Below are 26,685 nucleotides of genomic sequence, written 5' to 3'. Positions count from 1 at the left end.
CTGACGCCTGGAGGAAGAGCGCCTCATCTTCCGCCTCAGAACACTTCAACCCCAGGGCATCAATGTGGACTTCACCAGTTTCCTCGTTTCCCCTCTCCCCATCTTACCCCAGTTCCAATCTTCCAGCTCAGCACTGTCCTCATGACCTATCCTACCTGTCAATCTCCCTTCCCACCTATCTGCTCCACCCTCCTCTCTGACCTATCACCTCCATCCCCACCCCCATTCACCTATTGTACTTTTTGCTATCTTCTCCTTAGCCCCACTCCCCCATCCCATTTATCTCTCCACTCTGGAGGCTCCATGTCTCTATTACTAATGAAGGTTCTTTTGCCCAAAACCTCGATTTTTCTGCTCCTTGGATGCTGCCTGACCTGCTGTGCTTTTCCAGCACCACTCTGATCTAACCAAAATTAAGTAGCATTCTGGCGTCTAACTGAGCAATAATGATCTTCCAGGATCCCATGATCAGAGATTCCCATCAGTGAGAGTGCCTGGGCAGAGGCCAGCAGCTCAGTTGAATGGCAGTGCCACCCGGGTTATGATCGCTGTTACCAGTTTGGCACCTGCTGAAAGCACAGGATCAGCACTCAAACCCAGGTTGATGGTTGAACGATTGCAGGAGAGAGGTGTTGCAGCAGAGGGAGTGAGGAGGTTTAACCACCAGCGCATTGTGGTGTTGCTTAGCAGAAGATAAGTTGCTGCTCAATTAATGGCTCTTTTTAAATTCATTCACAGAATGTGGATGCCATTGGCTAGTCCAGCATTTATTGCCCATCCCTAATTGCCCTCAATTTGTGGTATTGAGCTACCTTTTTGAACTACTGCAGTTCTTGGATATAAGGACAACCATGGTGCTCTTAGGGAGGGCATTCCAAGATTTTGATTCAGGATTTCTGAAGGAACAACACTATATTTCCATGTTGGGATGGTGTGTGACTTTTACAGGAATTTGCAGATGTTCCCATGTATTTGCTGCCCTTGTTCATCTTGATGGAGTTTGTAGGTTTGAAAGGTACTGTCAAATGAGCCTTGGTGAGTTACTGTGGTGCAGCTTTTACACTATACATACTACTGCCTCTAAGCGTCAATGGTGGAGGGAGTACATGTTAAAGTTGGTAGCTGGGGTGCCAATCAAATGGGTTGCTTTCTCCTGGATTGTGTTGAGCATTTTAAGCGGTGTCGGAGTTTCACTCAGGCAGCAAATGAAGAGTACTACATCACACTCCTGACTTGTCAATGGTGGACAAGGTTTGAGAGACATGAGATAAGATACCACAAAATTCTAAGACTCTGACCTACTCATATGGCCACAGTATTTATATGGCTCATCTAGTTCAGTTTCTGGTCAATGGTGAAATCTGCACACCACCCCTGCTCCCCCAATCCGCCCAGACACTCAGGATGATGATTATGAGGGATTCTGCAATAGTAATGTTAGCAGCAGCAGGCTGTCAAGAGCCAACCCCATTAATTCACTAATGAAATGTTTGCCCTTATTTCAAGGGGTTGGGTGTAGGAGTCAGGGAAGTCCTACTGCATCTGTACAAGGTGCTGGTGATACCCCATCTGGAATGGTGTGAGCTGCTTCCATTCTCTTATTTAAGAAAACATATCATTCATAGAATGCAGTTCTGAGAACATTCACTGAGGATGACCTCCAATATGAAGAATTATCTTATGAGCCCAGGTTAAACAGGTTGAGACTCTGCTCTATGGAATTTAGAAGAATGAGAAGTGATCTTATTGAAGCATACAGGATTCTTAAGGGGCTTGACAGGGTAAACATTGAAAGGTTGTGTCTACTCATGGGAGAGTCTTGGACAGAGGGCATAGTCTCAAGAGAAAGGGGCACCTATTTAAGACTCAGATGAGGAGAATTTCCTTCTCAGAGGGTTGAGTCTTTGGAACTCCTTGCCACAGACAGCTGATGGGACAGAGTCTTTGTGTATTTTTAAGGTTGAGTTAGACTCTTGATAGTAGGGGATTCAAGGGTTATGTGGAAAGGAACATGGATGTGAGGAATGTCAGATCAGCCATGATGTTACTGAATGTTGGAGCGCTCAAGTGGCCAAATGGTCTACTCCTGTTTCTTTTTTTAAAATGGTTTTAATGCTACATTTATCAAGGGTTAATGGTTAAATTAGATTCTTCCTTGTTGGAGATGTCATTTCCTGACACTTGTGTGATCTGAGAAAACCTGTCATGTGTCAGCCCAAATGTTGTCCAGGTTTACTGCATATGGACGTGGCCTACTTCAGTATCACAAACTTCCAGAAGGGAAGTACTGCCTGCCCATTGCCAGCAGAAAAGGCAGGCAGCAGCCACATGAAGCCAGCCTCATGCTGTCTTGTTGAGGAGGACAGGTAGTTCATTTCATGGACATGGCGGATAAATGTTCAATAATAATCATGACAAGGCCAAAGAAATGTTAAACAGTAACTTAGAAAAAAAAAATTAGCTCCATCTCTATATTGGTACAGCTTGAGCTGATGCTTTGTTGGGAGTAGTAGGGAAGGCAAACGGATTGTTGGCCTTTATTTCAAGGGGAATAGGTTATAAAAATAGTGAGGTTTTGCTAAATTTATACAAGGCATTGTTAGAGCACACCTGGAATACTGTCAACAGTCTTAGTTCTCTTATCTGCATTGGAGGCTGTCCAAAGAAGGTTCACTAGCTTGATGCAGGATATAGAGGGATGTTTATATGAATAGGCTGAGCATTTAGGCTTGTACTTATTGGAAATTCAAAGAATGAGTGGAGTCTTTATTGAAACATATAAGATTCTTCAGGACTTGACAGGGTAAATATAATGTGATTGTCTCCCCTAGTGGGAGAGTCTAGGGCTAGAAGACATAATCTCAGAATAAGGGTTGCCCATTTAAGTCAGAAATGAAGAGGGTTTGTTTTTTTTTTCTCATTGGGTAATGAATCTGTGGAATTCGTTACCACAGAGAGTTGTTGAGTTTGGGTCATTGAAATATATTCAAGGCTGAGGTGGACAGGTTTTGTTTTTGTCAGTAGAGAATTAAGGGTTATCGGGAAAAGAGATGAGTTGAGGATTATCAGAACAGCCATGATTTGATTGAATGACAGAGCAGACTCGATGGGCTGAATGGCTCTGAACCATCTTGTAGTTGACCATCTTCTTAACTATCTAGAAGTGAATTTTATACATAGAGTCAAAGAGCTGTACAGCACTGAAACAGAATCTTCAATCCAATTTGCCCATGTCAAACAGATATCCTAAATTTATCTAATCCTGTTTGCCAGCATTTGGCCCACAACCCTCTAAACCCTTTCTATTCATGTACCCATCCGGCCTCCAACACTTCATCTGGCAGTTTGCTCCATACACGCACAACTCGCTGTGTCCAAAAAGTTACCCCTCAAGTCTCTTTCAAATCTATCCCCTCTGACCTTAAACTTATGGCCTCTCGGATTGGACTCTCCAACCCAGGCGAAAATATCTTCGTTATTCAATCTATCCATGCTCCCCCCATGATTTTATAAACTTCTCTAAGGTCACCCACCACCCACCCCACCTCCCCTACCCACCATGTCTGATGCTCCAGGGAAAACAGCCCCAGCCTGTTCAGCCTCTCCCTATAGCTCAAACTCTCCAACCCTGGCAACATCCTTATTTATCTTTTCTGAACCCTTTCAAGTTTCACAACATCCTTCCTATAGCTCAGAGACCAGATCCGTACACAGTATTGCAAAAGTGGCCGAACCAATGTCCTGTACAGCTGCAACATGATATCCCAACACCTATGCTTAATGCACTGACCAATTTAAGGTAAGCGTATCAAATGCCTTCTTCACTGATCTGTCTACCTAAGACACTACTTACAAGGAGCTATGAGCCTGCACTCCGGAGTCACTTTGTTTGGCAACACTCCCCAGGATCCTACCATTAAGTGTATGTGTCTTGCTCTGATTTGCTCAAACAAAACGCAGCACCAATGTAAAGAGAAAAAGGTTGGAAGAGAGAGTCCTTTTCATGCTTTCAGTAAGGTTCATCAGCTGCAGACTATACTTTTAAAGATTTTTAATGTCCACCTGCTGGTATGATATTGGGATATCATTCAAAATCACGTGGGCGGCTACTCTCCGAGATTCTGGTTGGACGTAATGCCAGAAATTCCATGTCTGGGTCATGTGAGCTTTCCCTGCTGAGGATTAGCCTTCAGAATCTTGGTGATGACAGGCACCAGGAATGTATCGTATGGGATACGATAAGTGTAATCAGCAGGAGTAGGGTGCATGCAGTAAGCAGGAATCAGATGAAAAGTAGATGGGAGATTAGCTGCCAGTTGCTGATGGTGTCAGTGCTGTTCTGGTACTGACACAAGTCTCTGAGAGCTGTCCTTAGACCTGAAGAAGAGGCACATCAGACTCAAAACCATAGACCCTAAGACCAGAAGATATTCTTTATTTATTCATGGAATGTGGGCCCTGCTGGCTAGGTCAGCATTTATTGAGCAGAGGGAGGAGCAGAATTAAGCCATTCGGCCCATTGAATTGCCCTGCTATTCGATCATGGCTGATCTGTTTCTTAACTCCATTCTCATGTCTTCTCCCTGTATCCTTGGATCCCTTTACTAATGAAGAACTTATCTCTCTCTTTCTTAAATACACTCAATGACTTGACCTCCATAGCCTTCTGTGGCATTGACTTCCACAGATTAACCACCCTCCTGAGTGAAGAAATTCCACTTCATCTCAGTTCTAAGGGTCATGCTTTCACTCTGAGACTGTGCCATGCTGTCTTAGTCTCTCCTCCTAATGGAAATGGCTTCTACACATCCACTCTATACAGGCCCCAGGGATGAAGAAAGAGCATGATGCAGACTTTTAAGCTAATAGTTCCATTTCTGTTGCCAAGACAGGAAGCTGACTGCTGTTGATACAGAAACATCCAGGATTATGGTGACAGGTGGTAGCCACAAGATATTTGTGTTTGCTTTCAGTCTGCAAACTCACCAATCCAGCAGGGAGATGTAATGTGATCTTGCTACTGTTTTCTACTTGCATCCGACTAAACAAGCATTGGGAGAATAGGATTAACGTGGGAGGCTGAAAATACCCTCTTCTACCTAATTTAAATGGGGATTGGTGGGCCTAATGCAGCTAACTTCAAAGTAGACATAGTCCCAAAGGTTCAGGAAACTCTATAACAAGCATATAATGTAGTGGGCCACTTCCCAATTTTCCTCTTGGCTGTTTCTGGGATTGTGACTCTCAGAAGGTCAGGAAGTTGAAAGTATGCTTCCCACACTGAGCAAAATGTTCATCCTTCAAAATCAATTTTCTGAGAACATATTGAATGTTATCTTCTGATATTCTCATCTAGCATATATAATAAAAGGTAGAACTATAATCCTCTTTCCCTGTTGAAAGTAAACAATTTCTAAGTGAAAGTGTATGTATGCTTTGATTGCCTACATAATACAATCAGAACAATGCAATTATTTAGTTGTGAGCATTGGTCAAACACATCTGCAGCAATTGTATTGGAATAAATGTCAAAAGGATTGTTACAAAGACCATTCAAAGGTTTTAATGTATGCAGTTTGAAAACCGAGCTTTACAGCTGGGTGACAAGTGACTTCCATAGGTGCCTCAGAGAGACTAAATGCCTGAAAGCTGTTAAGAGAAAATTGCCTTAAACCTCTGCAAGTGGATTGTGTTAGACTGCATGGGAAGATTTGGAGCAGAGTGCAAAGTAATCTGTTCATGGTTTGGATTGGGAGGTCAGCTCGGCTCACTGTAAATTCAGGATTATGCTTGTAGCTTGGACTCAGAGGATCAGTCACAACACAGAAGCAACTGCCTCTTTCTTTCATGTTAGTCTGAAATACTGTGAGCTGGAGGATTAAAGTCACTGAGCTGCAGCCTAATGTCTCTGTGTCTCTCAATCTCCTTTTTGTGAGAAAACATGGAGTATTAACAAATGCTTTGAGCATTTAAACTTCTTACGTATATCGTCATACATATTCATGCTACAAGGTGATCTTGTGAACTGCCAAATATCATTTATTTAATGCAAAGGAACCAAGACAACAAGGAACATTGCTATCTGCAATGGACTGTGTTTAACCTAAGGCTAGGTATAGGGCAATGATATGTCAAGGGAAATGCTTGTTTCTGACTGCATCGCATCAGGTTATCACACAGGAGTTATAAAATTATATTTGGATTGGCTGAATTCAAATGTCAGTCATTTGTAGATCATTCACGCAAACCGAGATGCTGCAACAAAGCTTAGGGATGTATAGTTTAGGGATGAGTTGGTTCAGTATTGAAATAAGTTCATTTATTTTGTTGCTGTTCTACTGATAAAATTTGTGAAGGGGAATGGTTGCAGTATGATAATATACAGCACTATGTACAGTGATAGTCATAAAGTCATTTAAAACAGAAGTATGTCATTCAGTCCATCAAACTATGCTGATTCTCCACAGGATGCTACAATCAATTCTACAACATCACTGTATGGAATGAAAATTAAAATGGTTGATACAATCGAGGGAGGACAAATAGTATTGGATAATGGTTTCAGCCAGCATGCAGTTCAGCATTTGGTGGCAGCAGTTGGTGGAGAGATGTTCTGACGGATTGTCTACAATTAGAAGCTTTTGGAACGGTTTTTATTTGTGGTTATTATTAGAGTAGGCAATGGGTGGGTTTTACATGGTGGGACAGTCAAGGGTGTTAGCTTTGGACCTTTTGAACCTCATATTGTTTTCTGCAGCAGTTAAACTGTTTTTCAGCATGATTTGGAGATGCCAGTGATAAAAGTTAAAAATCACACAACACCAGGTTATAGTCCAACGGGTTTAATTGGAAGCACTAGCTTTCGGAGCACTGCTCCTTCATCAGGTGGTTTTCAGTATGATCTTCATTCTGCTACTCCCACTTTTGCTAATGCCTTAAGTCTATGTGACATTGCAAAAACTGCAGTGAATTGTGACAAATTTCAAACGTTTAACATAGTATGCAGCAAAGCCCCACTGGAGCAATTTAATTTTGGCAAACAATAGAACTCAGCATCACAAATGTTTTCTCAGTCTGTTCCCTGGAACTAGCATAGGATTTGAATGGATGATTTATTATCACGCATGTCTCGGGAGATACAGTGAAGAGTGTTGTGTTACCACGATGAGATGCCATTTCAAGAAAGTACTTAAATAGAGTTCAGCTACATTGACCAGGGCCCCAAACACTGCTTCTGCAAGGTGAAATAGCTGTCCAGAGGCTGGTATCCCCTCACCAAGTACCCCTTTACTCACTTGTGCACAGTATACTGGCTGTGGCCAACCAGCTCGGAGTCAGTCTCCTGAACTGAGGAGATTCTGACCTCTTGTTAATACGTACATACCTTTTCCCTTTTTTTTCTTTTTTTGGTAATCAAGTTCCCCTTGAACTTCCATGTTTGCTTCTTCCTTGCATTCCCTGGCGAGCCCATCAGAACTGAGCTTCCATACACCTTTGAATTACAGCTTCAACTTCTAATGTTATCCCCTGAGGCTCAGCCCCACAGCCTAGTCATGTCAAACATCGTGCTGCATTGTCCTCCTGTTAAAGTCCGGGTGGTCGTGACCATCAATAACCTACCTTACCTGAAATAACTGCACAGATGCCAGTATCCCATCATCAAGTCCCCCTTTATTTATTTGTGCTCAGTACACTGGCTGTGACCAGCCAGCTCAGTCAGTCTCCTGAACTGAGGATATTCTGAGCTTGGAGTCAATCCCCTGAACTAAGGAGATTCTAAATCCCCTGTTTCTTTTTCTTTTTCTTTTTCTTTTTCTTTCTCTTTTCTTTTTTTGTTGAAACCCTCACACTACTGCCCAACAGCATTAGTGCTCATTTCTCCCCACCACCCATGTCATGTGTGCATAGGTGTAGGACACAGTGAAGAAATATAGAGTGCAGAAAACTTTACTCATATTCCACTAACAGGAAAAGAAAGGAATCACCACAATGGCCAGTGACAAGCAATGCCTTTCTCATCAAATGGCAATGCTGCGTGGTCAAACAGTGAAGGGGAGGGCAGGGATTAAATCAAAATAGAGTTGGAGGGGGACATAATACACTCCACTCCCTGTAGTGCATACCTTTCCCTGAAAATTGCGAGAGTATTGGTAGACACCGCGTGCTCCTTCTCCAGGGTCACCGGGGCTCGGATGGAACCACAGAAGAGGGGCAGGCAATCAACCATAATGACCCCCCTCCACGACCCGCTGCCTGGACCTGTTTATGGCCAGTTTGGCCAGGCCCAGGGTCAGACCCACAAGGAGATCTTCTTACCTACCCTCCCCCCTCCACACTGGTGGCCAAAGATTAGGAGTGTGGGTCTGAAGTGCAACCAAAAGTAGACGAGAAGTTTTTCCAGAAAACTAAAAAGGAAATGCAAATGCCCACACCCAATATATACATGCTCCAGAGCACCACAGCTGCACTGTTAATTTTTTCTGTTCTATCACAATAAACAAGGAAGAACAACATATATTCAAAATAAACTCCTCCTCAATAGGAAGACACCAGCAGCAGTAAATAAGACACACTGACTGTGTGGTTCCTGGCTGTTCTCAGTCAGTCTCTTCTCCTCCTTTCCACAGAAAAATAGAGAGTCCTTCACACACTGATCCAGCTCCCTCAGAGCCAGCTCTCAGAATGAAAAGATGTCTGACATCCCTTTTTTCTCTTTCCATTTTTTTTCTTTGCTTTTTTTCTTATATGACTACCTGACAGCGGTAGTGCTTATTGTTCCCCAGCACCCATGTTGTGTGTGTGCAGGTGTCGGACACAGTGAAACACAACAAGTGTGTAAATCTTTATTTATGTTCCACCACTGGGAAGAAAGGAAACACCCAAGTGACCAGTGGCAAGCAGTGCCCTTCTCAGAGGGCAATGCTGAGTGATTAAACAGGGGGGCAGGGGTTAAATCCAAATAGAGTTGGAGAGGGAAATGAAACACTCCACTCCTTGTGGTGCCCACCTTTCCCTGAAAATCGTGTGGGTGTTGATGGAAACTAAAAAGGGAGTGCAAGTGCCCACACCCAATATATACATGGTCCATAGACTACACTGCATCACAACAGCCCTGTTTATATATTTTTTTCCTCTTACTTTATCCTCACACTACCATCTAACTGTGATAGTGCTTTTATTTTCCCCAGCACCCATGTTGTGTGTGTGTAGGCATGAGATACAGTGAAAGACAACTGGGGTACAAATCTTTATTTATATTCAGCCACCAGGATGAAAGGAAACACCCGAGTGGCCAGTGACAACCTATGCTCTTCTCATCAAAGGGCAATGCTGCGTAATCAAAAAAGTGAAGGGCAGGGCAGGGATTAAATCAAAATAGAGTTGGAGAGGGAAATAATATAATCCACTCCCTGAACAGCAAATGGGTTTTCGTGGACACCGCATGCTCCTTCTCCAGAGACACCCTGGCTCTGACATAAGCACAGAAGAGGGGCAGGTAATAACGATCACCTCCATCGCTTGCTGCCTGGACCTGTTTGTGGCCAGTTTGGCCAGGCCCAGGAGAGAACAATGAGGAGGTCCTCTGACCAACCATTCCCCCTCTGCACCGGGTAAAGATCAGGAGTGTGGGACTGAAGTGCAACCAGAAACAGAGGAGAAGGTTTTAAAGGAAATCAAAAAGGGAGTGCAAGTGCCCACACCCAATATATACACAGTCCATGGACACCACAACACCACAGCCGCCCAGTTTTTTTTTCGTAACCGCGGAAGAGGGGCAGGCAGTCGGCCCTAATGAATCTCCTGTTTATTTTTCTTTTTTTTTCTTGTGTGCAGGTGTGAGCACACCTGTTTTTTTTTCCTGTTTATTTTTATTCCATGGTTATATATTTTTTTTAGTTTCTCTTTTTTTCAGGTGTGAGACACAGTGAAAGACACAAAGTGCACGAATCTTTATTCAAATTCCACCACCAGGAAGATAGGAAAACACCCAGGTGGCCAATGACAAACACTGCCCTTCACATCAAAGGGCAGTGCTGTGTGATCAAAAACAGTGAGGGGGAGGGTAGGGACTAAATCAAAATAGATTTGGAGGGAGAGCCCAGTTTATTTATTTTTTTTTGTGAACACTCTGGTTCTTTTTTTTTTAACCCCCACACTACCACCTAAGTGCGGTAGTGCTTATTTTTTTCCCCTGCACCCATGGTGTGTGTGTGCAGATGTGAGACACAGTGAAAGACACAAAGTGCATGAATCTTTATTCAAATTCCACCACCAGGAAGATAGGAAAACACCCGGGTGGCCAGTGACAAACACTGCCCTTCACACCAAAGGGCAATGCTGTGTGATCAAAACAGTGAAGGGGAGGGTAGGGACTAAATCAAAATAGAGTTGGAGGGAGAGCCCAGTTTATTTTTTTTTTTTTTTTCTTCTTTAACAGTGAAGGGGGTCTCCTGTTTATTTTTTTTATTTTTTTTTATTTTTCTTCTTCTTTTTTTTTTTATTTAACCCCCACACTACCACCTAAGTGCGGTAGTGCTTATTTTATCCCCAGCACCCATGGTGTGTGTGTGCAGGTGGGAGACACAGTGAAAGACACAAGGTGCACGAATCTTTATTCAATTTCCACCACCAGGAAGATAGGAAAACACCCGGGTGGCCAGTGACAAACACTGCCCTTCACACCAAAGGGCAGTGCTGTGTGATCAAAACAGTGAAGGGGAGGGTAGGGACTAAATCAAAATAGAGTTGGAGGGAGAGCCCAGTTTATTTTTTTTTTTTTTAATTTTATTAAACAAATTACAAAACAGTTTACAAAAAAACATTGACAGCTGTAAGAGCCCAGTTTATATTGGTCAACCAGGGCTTCCTGATTAGTCCAGGTTAACAACCCCAATTGTGGAAGCTGTTTTTGTTGGCCTTGAAGGGGAGGGTAGGGACTAAATCAAAATAGAGTTGGAGGGAGAGCCCAGTTTATATTGGTCAACCAGGGCTTCCTGATTAGTCCAGGTTAACAACCCCAATTGTGGAAGCTGTTTTTGTTGGCCTGCTTGTTTGCAGTGATTTTAGTCAGTCATGATATTGCTCTCGCCTGGCTTGGCCCCTTGCCCTGGGTGGTCCCTAGTTTGCTAGAACGTTCTGCAATAGCCACATAACTTCTTTTCCCACATAAGTCTTGAATTGTTCATCTGCAGACACCTGTTAAGCAAAACTGCAACGCAGCCAGACATTATCAACAGGTAAATGTAGTATCTGGGGTATTTTTTGACTAAAGGTCTGAAAAGAATCACTTGTTATGTACAGTCCTGCGAGACTGTCTTCTCAGCATTTGTTGTAATCTATAAATCCACAGCAATCAGGAGAGCTTTGGAGTAGCACTGGACCGTAATTAGGAAGGGTGTGCTCCCCATGATATTATGCAATAAAATTTGTCAATACTTAAGGTCTGAGTCCGGAAAGTTTCTTTGACACCAGTCAAGGATCTCATAGTCAACAAGTTTCACCTGGTTCCAATCATTACACAAGGTCTCCGCTCTGGGCCTACTGATGTCAAGACCTCCCACTCCGCACTTCGATATAACTGCAATGAACCACTGTCACCAAGACCCCACGCTCTGGGCCTACAACAGCCATTAGGCCCCATTCTGCCATTGCTGCAGCTAACACCCCAGTGCCATTCCATAAGTCCATGTATCAGGCCTACGAGCCTGGGGTCACTGCTCGCACCTCTCCGGCCTCCCCATGATGTCAGGAAGATGAAGAAAAGAAAAAGACGAAGAGAGAGAGAAAAATAATGCGGTCAGCCTAGAGCAGAGGGCTCAGTCCAAGCGCTACTTACCACATCAGCACCGCCATCTTGGCTTGAGCAAGGCCCCAGGTCTGTAGTTACGGGACTTGCAGGATGTTAATCGAGATTTGAGGTATTTAATGACTGTTTATACATCCTTGCAGTCTACCCACTGGCTCCAGTGCTCTCTCCACAGTCACACAACATGATGCCTGCAGATGTGACAAAAAACAGCATCTCTATCCATTGTCATTAAGGTTTGGTGGAGGGGTGTGGGGAGGGGGGAGTGGGCGGGCGGGGGAGGTTGCGAAAGGTGGGACATGTGCTTGGGGTTAAAGAAGAGTTAATATTCTGTACTGTAGCTGCTAGAGGATGTTGTTTTGTTACGTGTTAGATAAAGCTGGAATGCTTCATTGTGAAAAATATAGTTAATTACATGCCATAATCAAGAAGTACAGGAATTTGCATTTATCTGGTCTTTAACATATTTAAAAAATAGGAAGGCACCTCACAGGAATGTTATCAAACTAAATTTAATATCAGTTCATAAAAGGAGACCTTAGGAAAGAGGAGAAGTAGAGAGCTAGAAAGATTTGTGGAGTGAATTTCAGAACTTGGCACTATGGTTGTTGAAAGCACAGCCACCAATGAAGGAGCAATGAAAATCGGTGATATACAGGAGAACTAGAAGGCTGGAGAAAACTGGTGGTGGGGGGAGGAGTAAAGCCATTGAGAAATTTTAAGACAAGAAACATGAAATTTTAAATTGAAACATGATGAGGATAATGGAAATCTAAGATAGCAAGCACAAAGGGTGGTGGATGAATCGGACTTGGTGTAAATTAGAATTCAAGCACCAGAACACTAGATGCACGGTGGGAGGGCAGTCAGGGGAATTACCTTCTGTCAAGTTCTTACTGAGTTTTTGGAAGGAGTTTGTGATTTTTGGAATTTAGTCCAAAGCCACATTTGACTTTCATCTAATTTCATTGCACACTGGTGACTGCAGCAATGGACATAATGCAGCGCATACAGTACCACTTGATGATAGATATCTGAGTGCTCAGCTGGAGTCTCATCAGAGCACTGCTCTTTGGTGAGCTCCATATACCTCTGCCTTGCATAGGAGCTTTTAACTGTGTTATTGGTAGCTGCCTTGCTGAGCATTCTGTCTTCACAAGGCCCCTTTACTTGAACATTTTATCACCTGATCCTGCACGTTTTTGCAGTTGGCAAATCTGCACGAGAAATAATAGTTTCAATATGAAATACTCAATATCTATTGGTAAATTTTCAGTTAAGAAACGCATACATTCCAAACTAATCTGTGTGGCAAAGATGGTGACACTGTTCAAATTAATGCACGCACTTATCTCTAAGGGTCTATCATTTGAAGTAAATATTCACGTTTTGAATCTTCATTTATTCATATATATATTATAGTTCAACAAAAGCTCTCCATTAGAGACCAAACCTGTATCGTGTAACCAGCTGATCCTGTGAGTCTCGGAGAAGTGACAAGCAACAATACACTGGAGATTTTGTGATGGCTCTAAATTTTTACATGACAAAAGAAACAAAATGAACTCTGAAATAATGGATACTAGAAATTATGTACACTCAGCACCTATGTTGTAACATGCTCCATTTACTTGGAAATATCTGAGGCAAATATAAGGTACAAGGGCCTGTGAAATTTTGCAGTTCTCACTGATGACTAATGACAAGGAAGACTCGATTGAGATTAGGTTTTCCCATGTCTGTTTGCTATTTTTGCAGGAATGAATGACTATCTACTGGATAAAAGGATGTTGCCAAGGTTGGAAGGTTTGAGCTATAGGGAGAGGCTGAATAGGCTGGGGCTGTTTGCCCTGGAGAGTTGGAGGCTGAAGGGCAACCTTATTGAGGTATATAAAATCATGAGGGGCATGGGTAGACAAGCTCTTTTCCCTCGAATGGACGAATCCAAAGCTAGAGGGCATTAGTTTAGGGGGTGGTGGGGAAAAGGGGGGGGTCGGGTGTTGAAAATTTAAAAGGGACCTAAGGGGCAATGTTTTCATGCAAAGTGTGATGCGTGTATGGAATGAGCTGCCAGAGGAAGTGGTGGAGACTGGTACAATTACAACATTTAAAATGCACCTGGATGGATATATGAATAAGAAGTGTTTAGAGGGATATGGGCCAAGTGCTGGCAAATGGGACTAGATTAGGTTAGGATATCTGGTTGGCATGGACAAGTTGGATGAAGGGTAAGTTTCTGTGCTATACATCTCTATGTCTCTATAACCTATATACAACCTGGTTAAAACCCCATTCGTTACAACCACCATCTGAATGATACAAATGCTTCCAAATAAACCTCTTCAGCATCCGTAATTCACAGATTTCATTGAATTTTGTGCATGGTGCTTCGGATTAAAATAAAATTAAATGTTCAGCAGAAAGGTTAAAAAAAAATAAGGAGCACAGTTGAGGCATTATAAGTTATATAATTTTATAAGTTTTATAGACAATTACTCATTAAAGTGCCCACATTGGCACACATCAGTGGCTCTCTGCAGTATATTAAGCAAGAAGGTTGACAATGATGTATAGCTGAGTTTGTACCTTAGTCCAGCAAATCAGGTATACCAGAGACTTGTGCAAATCCAATTGAACCTAACTTCATAGAACCAGTTACAGCTTGACAGTGAAACTAGGTGGAAACAATTTCCAACTTGAAAGTCAGAGTCGGGTCAAGTGGTTCCAGCCCATTGCTTGTTCCTCCTGGTTTCCATCTTTGTTGGCAATCGCCAACGTCTGAGGGCACACTTCATGGTTGCTGACCACTTTCACCTCCCATTCACAGAGGTTGGTATTGAAAACACATCAGCTTCACTGTATGATCGTGACACATATCCAGCAATTCACTGCATCAGTACTGCATGTTGGAGCTCACAGCCACCATGCATTTGCTATACTGTTGGCAGGTAAATTTGCATGCAAGGACAGGCACCCATTTCATGCGTTGGAGCAGGGTGTATTTCAGAACTCTTCGCTCACTTGCTTGACAGACATCAGATTTTTCACAGCAACTCTGCTATATCATGACTTGCCTTGGCATTGTTTCATCATTCAGAACTTACAGGTTCACTTCAGTCTTGCCTTGCCCTTTAGCACAGACCTAAAGCCTGGCATATTGTCATTGTTGTCAAGAAATTGAAAGGACTGGGGTTGCTGGAAATCTGGAACAAAAACATAAATAGCTGGGAAAATCTCAGCAGGCCTGGCAGCATCTATGATGAGAAATCAAAGTTAACTTTTCAGTTCCAATGATTATTCTTCAGGACTGATAGTAGCTAGGAAAGGATTTTTTAAATGCAGAAGATAGGATGGTGAGAGGGGAGGATAAACGATAGATTTACCAGATTTAGAGAGAGAGAAAAACAATAAAACATTTGGACAGTCAAAGGAGTGGAGAAGGACACTGCAGAGGAGAATGAATAGCTGCTAATGGGGCTATCAGTAGATAATAAAAAGGTTGGGTGTGGAGCAGCCCATCAGATGACAAGGCCTGGTGTGTGGGGGCAGCGCAAAGCATAGGGAAAGGTGTTCAAGCCCTAAAGTTGTTGAACTCATTATTGAGTCCAGAAGGCTGCAGAGTTCCCAAGCAGAAAATGAGGTACTTTTCTTCCAGTTTGTGCTGAGTTTCACTGGAACACTGCAGCCAGCCTGAGACAGAGATGTTGGTCAGGGAATATGGTGATGTGTTGAACTAGCAAACATCAGGAAACTCAGGGACTTTTTGTGATCTCCTCTACATTGGGGAAACAAATTGCAGACTGGATGACCACTTTGCAGAACACCTACGTTATGTCTGCAAAAAAGACACTAAGCCAAGTTTTTGCTTAAACACTCTTATTGATGAGGCAGACAAAGAGACACAGACTTTGCTTTGCGGATCAATTCCATTTTATTAACAAAATATTCCTTATCAGTTTTTAATAAGGAATGTAAGCATTTCCCAAATTCCCACAAATTTTCCTCTCTATCTAGCTGTATCCATCTGAGAAAGGATACTAGCCACAATGATTGACATTTTTGAGTGGGCCTTTGAAAATCTCCTTCCTCTCCAATGTAGGGTGGGCTCTTTTTCATGAGGAGAGGTCCCTGATCCACATCAGGATGGATACTCCCTCTCCCTCTCCCTCTCCCTCTCCCTCCCTCCCTCCCTCGCCCTGCTCTGCCCCATCTCCCTGTGTGTCCAGGTGTTCAGAGCTCTGCTGCCAAGTCAGATTGAGACATTGCAGAGGGGACTCATTCCTGATCTGTGTTTTTATCTCCCTCAGCTCAGACCTTCCTGAATGTCTGTGACCTTTGGCAAATGGAGTCACGAGCAAGATCCAAACCATCCATTACGGTCATACCAATGCCCTTCGCTGTTGCCATGCATGGTTGTATAAGGTGCACAAGTCCTCGGCTACTGGCTGGAAGATAAGGTGTGAGGAAATCTGATTGATACTTCTCCAATACACAACTTTCAGGCTGGATCTAATTCATTCTCCTTGAACCTTTCTGACCTCTTTGACCTTGGTTCCTGTTGTTCTCTGTAGCTGATAGCTACTGGCTGCTGTTTAACTTAACTTGGCTAATTATCAATTAGGCCTGATTTTGCCATCTGTGGGTCAACTTAGAATGTCCAATTTTTGGCCCATGGTCATTGAAGTACAATACAAGAAGCCTTTGTGAGAGGTGGATGCAATGCCAGAGTCAGAGTAGAGAGAAGATGCTGTTGCTCAACCTTATGGAGCACAGAAAATCATTACCCTTCGATATTGTTGGGTTTTCCTCCAGGCCACGGTCATTGAACAAACCGTAGAGTTGTAGCAGACCAGGGTTGACAGGGTCTGGTGCCACCATCCCCTCTGGGAATCCTGAGGAAAGGAGGATAATCTTCCTCCGCCCTGATCTCATCCAGCAGGACCTCCTGGCTTCTGCAGGCAAGGTAGGTTGCCAACGTCCTTTTCTCAGTCGTCTCCTTTGGAAATTTGCAGTAACACACAATAAATCGCCGTTCCTAACTTGCAACTTTTGACCTGGTACGCAGTTGTCTCGCAACGAGAAACTATCCAAGAAATTAGCCAACAGTGAGACTTGGCCAATATTTGTTCAAATTCAACCCAGTGTAATTCTAGAATACAAATGTTTTCCAAAGAAATATTGTCATTAAACTCATAAAGAAATACACATTCACCTTCACTTCTGGCAATAAATTAACTTTACATTTCACGGCCAAGAATTTCACTTTCTTAAATTTCTTTCTAAATTGAAGAAAACTCTGGCTGTTACAGTTTAAAGAGGTCCAACATTTGTTATATTTAAAAGTGTCTAATACAATATTGTTTTCATTCTCTATGTGTTTAATAGCAATTTTCAAATGAGGGGAAGTCACCTTCCGTGGCACTTACATATTCAGGAATTTGAAGAAAACACAGTTTCTTGTTATGGTGCACAGAATTTGCTCATAAGTTTGGGGCAACGCCATCTTAAAATGCATCCAAATGTTCAATGCCAAACATTATTTGGACAGATTACCAGGAGACTGGAGTCAGGAAAAGTATGAGTTCTTTGATGATGGGATGAGAGATGAGAAGGCTGGCAAAGTGGTATGGGAAGGCACAAGGAGGAAAGTCTGTTGTTTTTGCAGCACCATACCATTTTATCAGCTCCAGGAAACGTAACAGATCAATCACCTACTTGGAATTCAATTGTGCCACCTATTTGACCAATTAAGGGACATACCTCATCTCTGGAGTCATCTTACCTATGTTAGAGACCTGGAGGAGTTAGGGGTGTTAGGGAGCGAGGCCACTTTCATTTTGTGAGACTATTGCAATAAAAACTGACAGCTCTCCACTGGCCACTCACTACTATGCCTATTCTCTTGGGCATACCTGGCCAACACACCAGAGAAAGAATACTATCTGAACATTGTGAAGCCCTGCATCCTTCTAACTGATGACAAACCCTATCTTCCTGCCCATCCCTGGCAAACCCAATGTCACTAACCTTTCTGATTGAAGGTAGCCTGGTTCGGCAGTTGTAATGTCAGAAATGGCCACTGCTAATGGTGGCGCTGCTGAGGTTGCCAGGTTGCTAACTTTCTGATGGAAAACTCAATTAACCATCATCAGAGGTAGGCCTCCATCCATCCTGCCACCAAACAAACCAAGAAAGTTCCCAGTTTTGGTTCCAGTGACAAATTTTCTCCTGCCCTGTAAATTCAACCCCCTTTTTAGTCAAATATTAAATGGCTATTTTACTGATTGTTGTACATTCTCATCGGTAAATCATTCCCTCTTTAAATGGAGTGCAAAATGATTACAAGTGGACCTAATAAGAGATGTTAATGAGGAGAGAAAGGGAAACACGACTTTTATTCATACTGTTAATAAAGCAATCTGATTCATGTAGGTACACTATTACCTGATCATTACCAATATTGCTCTAGCCTTAGAATTGCAAAGGAACAGAAAACCTATTAATGCCTTTCTTTCACAACAAAAGTTTGCATAAAGTCACTTTTCCTTTACTCTTGTCCTCCAGAAGAGCAACTCTATAAGTTTTTAACATACACCTGATTAGAATAACAGACACTTCTATTTAATATCTCACCAGATTTCTATTTTCGTCTCCACATTAGGGGCTAGTGTACTTACATGAATCAGATTGCTTTATTAACAGTACAAATAAAAGTCATGTTTCCCTTTCTCTCCTCATTAACATCTCTTATTGTAGCTGACTGATTACTGCACCACATAACTCTGCCGCAATTGCATAAATGGATTTTATAACCGTTTTGACTGACAATCCTTGTGGTATGTGCAAGGAGATTTACCTTCATTGCTGGCATCACAGAATCATTGGAGGGATTGATATCAGAGACATGGTCGCAGTTTTGGAGATGGTGCAGTGAAGACGGAGAATGGGGTCTGCCATGCCTGAAGACATTCTGACTGATGAACTTTAGCAAGAATATCTGGGGCAGTTGCCATTCTGTCTTACTAGAAGCAGGTTCAAAGAGAAATTAATCACAATACAGGGCCCATCAGAAATAGATTTTGGAATCACGGATATTCCATTTCCCTCCCACAACCACCACTCGATGAGGCTGTGTCTTGACAACAAAGAAGAGGTTGTATCTCCCCATTTCCAGAGCCAGAATATTGAGCCATAGTTATGGCTGTAAGCCAGCTTGAGTTTCACAATAGTGGACTGGCAGCTATCACCAAGCAGAGTTGTTAAAATGTTATAATTGGGCCACTTGAGGCTCCCTGTGCTGTCCTGCCAGTCTGAAACACTCCTGATGGGGAAAATGCCAGAAAGTCCCTGTGGATTTTCCCATTGTTTTTCCTTGATCCCTACTTCATCCACCATCCTTAACTGGCCAGCATTTCCAGAGGCAGCTTCTCCATTGGTCATTCCCAGAATCATGTCTATGCCACACGTACAGCTAAAACCATTTAGGTCAAAGCCCAGTAGGCAGTAAGGTTCTAAGCATTATTAAAAGCTGCAAAATTCACTTTCTTGGACTGGTACCAACGTTTCAAACAATGTTTTTACTAGCTCATGTCAAGTTGATATAGTGCTGGCTTGGTTCGGGTCATAGTGTTTGTCTGATTCAGACTGTGATTCAGAGTGGCAATGGAGGTGAAGCCCCATTTTATGACTTGAGTACTTACAGAATTCTTAAGGGGCTGGGTAAGGTAAATGCTGAGAGGATGCTTCCCCTCATCATAAAGTCTAGGACCAGAAGGTGTAGTCTCAGGATAAAGGAGCACCACAATTTGAGATGAAGGTGAGGAGGAATTTCTTCTCTCAGAGGATTAAGTTTTTGGAATTCCTTGTCACAGACAACTGTGGGGGCAGAGTCCTTGTGTATATTTAAGGCTGAGATAGGTAGATTCAGGAATCAAGGGTTCAGTGAAAACTCACGAAATTAGATGTGATGGTCATCAGATCAGATCCTACTAAATGGTGGAGCAGGTTCAAGGGACTGAATGGCTTAATCCTGTTATTATTTCTTATGGTTTTATAGTATATTATCAAGTCTGTCAGTTGATAATCATTACAACTGGTAGTCAAACATACAAATCAGGAGCAGGAATAGATTATTAAGCCTCCCATAAGAGGAAAGATCCTTTCCACATCCCTCCTGTGAAATGCCTCAAGGATTTTATATGTTTCAATCAAGTTGCTTCCTATTCTACTAATCTCCAGCAGATACATCCAAGAGAAAGTGAAGACAGCAGATGCTGGAGATCAGAGTGGAAGAGTGTGGCACTGGAAAAGCACAACAGGTCAGGCAGCATCTGAGGAGCAGGACAGTCGACATTTCGGGCATAAACCCTTCATCAAGATACATGCCTAGCCTGGCCAACTTTTCCCCATAAGACAACCGCAAGAATTAAGACCATAAAGCAGAAGAAATAAGAATAGGAATAGGAATAAGCCATTCATCTCCTCAAGCCTTTTGCAACGTTCAACAAAGTCAAAGCTGATCTGCCCCATGACTGTAGTCCTCTTCTCTGTTACCTCCTCATAGCCCTCAACTCCCTGATAGTAAAATATCTATCAACCAGATTCTCTGTGACATTGCATTGAAAAGTAGGATCAGGTTGTAGGGGCTCTTTCTGCCCTTGTCTTTTTTATTTCCCATGCCTTCTGCCTTCTCACACTATCTGCTCTTTGCTTTTTAAAGCTCTTGCCCCATTGTTTGCTCACATTATTTGAGAAGCTGCTGACCCTCTGCTCTCTCCTGCACTTTATGTAATTGCTGTGCACACTTGCTCTCATGCCATTTCAGAAGCACTGGGTTGTGCTCTCTCTCACTTCGAGTGCTGATGACCATCTCTGGGTCCATCCTCTCTCCTGTTACTTCAAGACAGATGCAACTTAGTCGAGTAAGCCTTCTCTGAAATGCCTGCAACGTATTTACATCCTTCCTTAAATAAGACAGGGAGGTTTGGCTTCAGTTATACAGATCACTGGTGAGACTATAGTGGTGGCACATTATTTGTCACTTTATTTAAGGAAGAATTCAGAATTAGGGGTTTAAAAAGGGCTCATCTATTTATAAAGAGATTATGCTGTTTTCTTTTAGAGATTTGAGAGTCTTTGAAACCTTCTCTATGGAAAAGTGGTAGAAGCAGAGTTTTGAAATGTTTTAAGGCAAATTTAGATAGATTCTTGTTAAGCAAGATCATCAAAGGTTATCACAAATAGGTGGAAATGTGGATTGGAGGTTACAGTCAGATTAGCCATACTATGGAACAGGCCAGACCCCTCAAAATGTTTCAAGAAGGTAGCCTAAACCCTTAGCTTGCTAGTTGTTTTAAGCAGTTGTAATATGGATATTCCAGGAGAGATGTCGCTGGTCAAACCACTTAGTTTCAAACAAAACAGAATTTATTTACACGATTACCAAATGAAACACAAACAAACAAGAGAATACAGAATAACTTAAGTATCTGAAAACCCAACAGACTATCCCAACTTAATGATGTTGTTCCAAATACTTGCAACATATCCCATAAACACCCTTTGGCACAAAAGGTAAAATCAAACACAGAGGAGAGATATCAGAGAGAGGGGATCAGCATGGACCTCTTCTTTGGGTCCAGCAGCTTCAAAACAATTACTGCTAAAAGTCAAACCAAAACCAACACCAGACAAAAGCTGAGCTGGGAGAACTGGCCATTCCCCTTTCATTGTACAAGATTTTTTTAAACTTAAAAGCCTGTTGCCTGAGGCAGTATCTATTAGCTATAATCAAACTGGCCCTAAAACCCTTCAAACTTAGACTTTTTGGAGTTTGTGTCTTTTACAACCTCCTTGAAAAAAAAAGCCAAGGACACATCCCCCCTTTAAAAACAAGAGCCATCAATATTCAAAGATGGCTTCATTTTAAAACCCCCTAATGTTAAACTGTTAGTACTCTACAACACATATATATACATTACATAGTCATTAATCATGCAAACATACACCATAATACTCTGTTTCAGTCTGTTTTATTCCTGCAATCGAACGCCTCCGTTTCCCATTCAAGTCTCAACAAATCATTGGCAATCACATTTTCTCATCCTGCCATATACATAATTTTCACCTAAACAGTCTGGCATTTTTGTCCTTAAATTTCTCCACAAATTTTAATGGAATTCCTCTACAATCCTTCTAGTTCTAATATTGTGTAATGGGTCGGCCTCTGGAAATCTAGAGGACATATCTATTATTGTTAACAAATACTGATTTCCACTTTGTCTTTTAGGTCGGGGTCCTACACAATCAATTAAGACTCGTAAAACGTTCCTCAAATGTAGGAATAGGTATTAAAGATGCAGGTTTTATTACTGCCTGTGGTTTTCCTGACATGTATAACATGTCTGGCAAAATTCAACTACATCCTTGTGTGGTCCAGGCCAGTAAAAATGTTTTTGTATTTTAGCTTGAACTTTTCTCACTCTGAAATGATCCTGTAGTGTTAGCTCATACGCCACTCACAACACCTCCTTTTTGTGACACAATGGCAATAAAACTTGATGAATTTCTGCCCATTTCTCATCTGCCTGAATATGTGATAGCTCATCCTGTTTTCCTACATCTAGCTTCCCAGTGTTTTTCCTAAACCAACAACACTGTGAATTCATGTGGTCTTCTTTATTATAGTGAAAACACCACAGCTTTTTAAGTTCACTGTCCCCATCAAGGGTTTCCTTTTTACCTTGTGGTAAGTTATCCTTATGACCTTTATCAAGATCTACCTTTCCTTTTCCTCAATTTTTTATTATCCCTCATGGGTTGAAGTTGAGTTCAGAAGCCAACCTTTGATTTATGGACCAACTCATAATCATCAGTCATTTCAGCTGCTAATCATGCCGTTTTTAACTCTCTGCTCTTCCACACGAGTTCTCAGTATCTCAAGAAGTGAATTCTTGAACTTCTCCAAAATAATCTTTTCTTTAAGAGCGTCATAGGTTTATTCTATTTTTAATGCCCTTATCCACCTATCAAAATTACTTTGTTTGATCATTTCAAGCTCAATATAGGTTTGACCAGGGCCCCTCCTTAGATTCCTGAAACGTTGTTTGTAGGCTTCTGGCACAAGCCCCAATGTCCTTAAGATGACTTTCTTCACATCCTCATGTGTCCCAGATACCTCCTCTGATAGTGATGTGAATACCTCCCTAGCCCTACCTACAAGTTTTGTTTGGAGTCAACAAAATGGTCACTGGCCACTGCATTTGTTTAGTCACCTTTTCAAATCAGATGAAAAAGGCTTCCACATCCTTCGCATCAAATTTAGGCAATGTTTGAATATATTTAAACAGTTTCTCACCAGGCCTGTGCCTACCATGGGTTTGTTCATCCTCACTCTCTTCCTCACTCAGCTTACCTTCAGCCTTCATCTCCATCCTTTTAAGCCGACTTTCCTCTCTAAGTGCCAATTTCTGAAGTTCAAACTCCCTCTCTTTCTTCCTTTCCTCCCTCTTCTCTCTCTCTTTCTCTCTCTTTTCTTTCTCTTTCTCTCTCCTCTTTCTCTCTCTTTTTCTCCTTACCCTGCATTTCATTGTAATTCCTTGTCTTTTGCCTCTAACTCAAGCTGTTTATTTACAATTGAATTTTAGCCATCTCTAAAGATTCTGATGGCGTTTCCAGCAAATGTAAATGCTGACCTATTGCTGTAATTATCTCTCCTTTCCTCAGAGAAGGAGGCAGCTCCAGCTCCAGCTTGTCTGCTAATTCTAGCAGCCTGGCCTTAATCGCCTTTTGTAAAACCCCAAGATCACTTCTTCCAGCCCCAGAAGACGTTTGGTGATTGGAAAATCCATTGCTATTCCAAGCACTGTTTCAACTAGCCAAATTCAACTCCCAGAACAATAAACACTAAAACCTAACACTCACTGTCTTCAATACCAACATCTCTAATCCCAAATTGGAGCGATAGAACAAATCCCGCAAAGAACCCCCAAACTGTTCTGGACCAGGCCAGACCCCTCAAAACATTTCAAGAAAGTAGCCCAGACCCTAACTTTTCTAATTGTTTTAAGCAGGTGTACAGCAGATATTCCAGGAGAGATGTTGCTGGTCAAACCAAGTAGTTTTTAAAAGTCAGAAATTATTTACAAGATTACTGAATGAAACACAAACAAATGAGAACATAATAACTTAACCTGTCTGAAAACCCAACAGATTATCCCAACTAAATGATGCTGTTCCAAATACTTGCAACAATTTCCACAAACTCCCCTTGGCACAAAATGTAATATCAAATACAGGGTCTTGCAGGAAAGAAGTCCAGGAGAGAGAACCAGCCTGGACTTGCTTCTTTGGGTCCAGCAGCTTCAAAACAACTACTGCTAAAAATCAAACTAAAACCAAAACCGGACCAAAGCTGAGCTGGGAGAACTGGCCACTCCCCTTTCATTGTATAATTTTTTTTTAAACTTCAAAACCTTTTGCCTGAGGCATTATAGAATAGAACAGAACCCTTACAGTGTAGAAACAGGCCATTTGACCCAACAAGTCCACACGGACCCTCCGAAGAGTATCCCACCCAGAACTATTCCTCCACCCTATTACTCTACATTTCCCATGACTAATGCACCTAACTTACACATCCCTGAACACCACTGGCAATTTAGCATGGCCAATTCACCTAACCTGCACATATTTGGAATGTGGGAGGAAACCAGAGCACCAAGAGGACACCCACACAGACACAGGGAGAATGTGCAAACTCCACGCAGACAGTTGCCCAAGGCAGGAATCAAACCTGGGTCCCTGGTGCTGTGAGGCAGCAATGCTAGCCCTATCTGTTAGCTACAATCAAATTGGCCGTAAAACCCTTTAACGCCAGACTATTCGTAGCCTGTATCTTTTACGACTTCTCTGGAAAAAAACATCAAGTGTAGCATAACCTTGTTAAAGAGCAGCATCATCACAGCCAGGATATTATTAAATGGCAGATCAAGATAAAGGGACTGAATTGCTTTCTCCTGCTCCTGACTCTTACTCCATAAGGTTTTATTTTTCACAATAACTATTGATGTTGCACCTAATTAAATGTTCTCTAGAAACATTAACACATTACATCCAAATTGGTTCTCCTTCATTTACATTATGTGTTACTTCCTCAAAAAATCCCAATAGATAGGTCAAACATGATATCCTCTTCTCAAAACCACACAAAGATGGAATGAAAGATGCCATTCAGTTATCCAAACCCACTGTTCCAATCAATAATTTCATGTCTTATCAAATTTTTACCTCAACTCTTCATTCCTGCATAGCCCCAAAAATCTTTCATTCACTTTTATCAAGAATTCACCACTGTCTTGAAAATAATTAGAGATTCAACATCCATTGTCTTTTGAGGAAGGGAATTCCAAAGACTCGTTACACTCTCAGAGAAAATAATGTTTGTTTATCTCAGTTTTAAATCGGTGACCTCTTATTTTTAAACTGTGACCCTTAGTCCTGGATTCTCCTGCAAGAAACATCATTTTCATATCCACCCAGTTGAGTCCCTTGTATGTTTTAATTAAGTCAATGCTGACTTTTCTAAACTTCAGAATATGATTGTCCCCAGTTTCTTCCCTCCCTTCCATTTTCTGATTTATCACTGCTTCTAGATGTTACTGGCCATCTTACTGAAGATAAATGCAAAATGCCTGTTCAGTTCATCTGTTGTTTCCTTATTTTGCATTATTAGTTCTCCAGTCTGACTTTCCACAGGAGAAAATTCGTTTTGTCAATTTATTTTTTAATTTAGCTATTTGCAGAATTTTTTACTATCCATTTTATATTTCTAGCCAGCTTTCTCTTGAATTCTAATGTTTGCCTCATTATTAATTTTTTGGTCATTCTTTGTTTCTTTATGCTATACCGAGTATTGTGGCCTGCCACCTATCTTTACACAATGACCTGCTTTTTAAGATTGATACTGTCTTTTTCATTTTTAGTTAATCTTGCATGATGGGTCAACTATCCTTGAAATTATTCATACAAATTGAATCCACTTATTCTGTATATTCTGAAATATCCCCTTGAATATCTGCCATTACATCTCTAAATTCCTATCCTTCGAACTAATTTGCCAATACATTACAACTCTTCTTTCATGCCCCTATAATTGCCCTTATTTACATTTTTAAAAATATTGTTGGACTCACTCCTCTCTTCCTGAAACTGAGTGGGAACCAAATTCTGAAGAAGGGTCACTGGACCCAATACATTGATGTTACCTTTTCTCCACAGATGCTGAGTTGTTCCAGCAATTTCTGATTTTGTTTGTGAATGTAAACTTCAATCATATTATGGTCACTGCTACCTAGGGGCATCTTCATTATGAAATCAGTAATTAATTCAATCTTATTGCCAGGCATTGCACAGTCAACTGAACTTTCCAGTCAAAAGTTGCATTAAAATCTCCCATGATTATCACTGTGCCTTTCTGACAAGTTTTTATTTTTTTCTTCTTTTACACCCCCTTCCACTGTCATTGTTAGGGAATCTGTACATCAGTCCTACGTGTGATTCTATAATCTCCCATTTCCACCCAAACTGTTTCCATATCTTGATTTCCTGAACTTAGGTTTGTCCTTCGATTGTCATCAACTAGCACATCACCCTTCCTACTTTTCTAACTTTCATGTCATTCCTAATTGCCCCATAACCTTCAAAATTCATTTCCCTATCCCTGTTGTCTCTTTTGATTAATCACACTTATTCGAGTCTATTTGCCCTCTTAGTTTTGATTCAGATATTGCATGCATTCAGATATAGAGTCTTTAGATTTTTTTTCTTTTTCTCTCTTCGTAAATTCTAGTTTTACATCTTGGCTGATAATCAGATCCATG

The sequence above is a fragment of the Chiloscyllium plagiosum genome, chromosome 3 (assembly GCF_004010195.1).
Source record: "Chiloscyllium plagiosum isolate BGI_BamShark_2017 chromosome 3, ASM401019v2, whole genome shotgun sequence".
NCBI lineage: Eukaryota > Metazoa > Chordata > Chondrichthyes > Orectolobiformes > Hemiscylliidae > Chiloscyllium > Chiloscyllium plagiosum.
Note: the sequence above shows the minus strand (reverse complement) of the source record.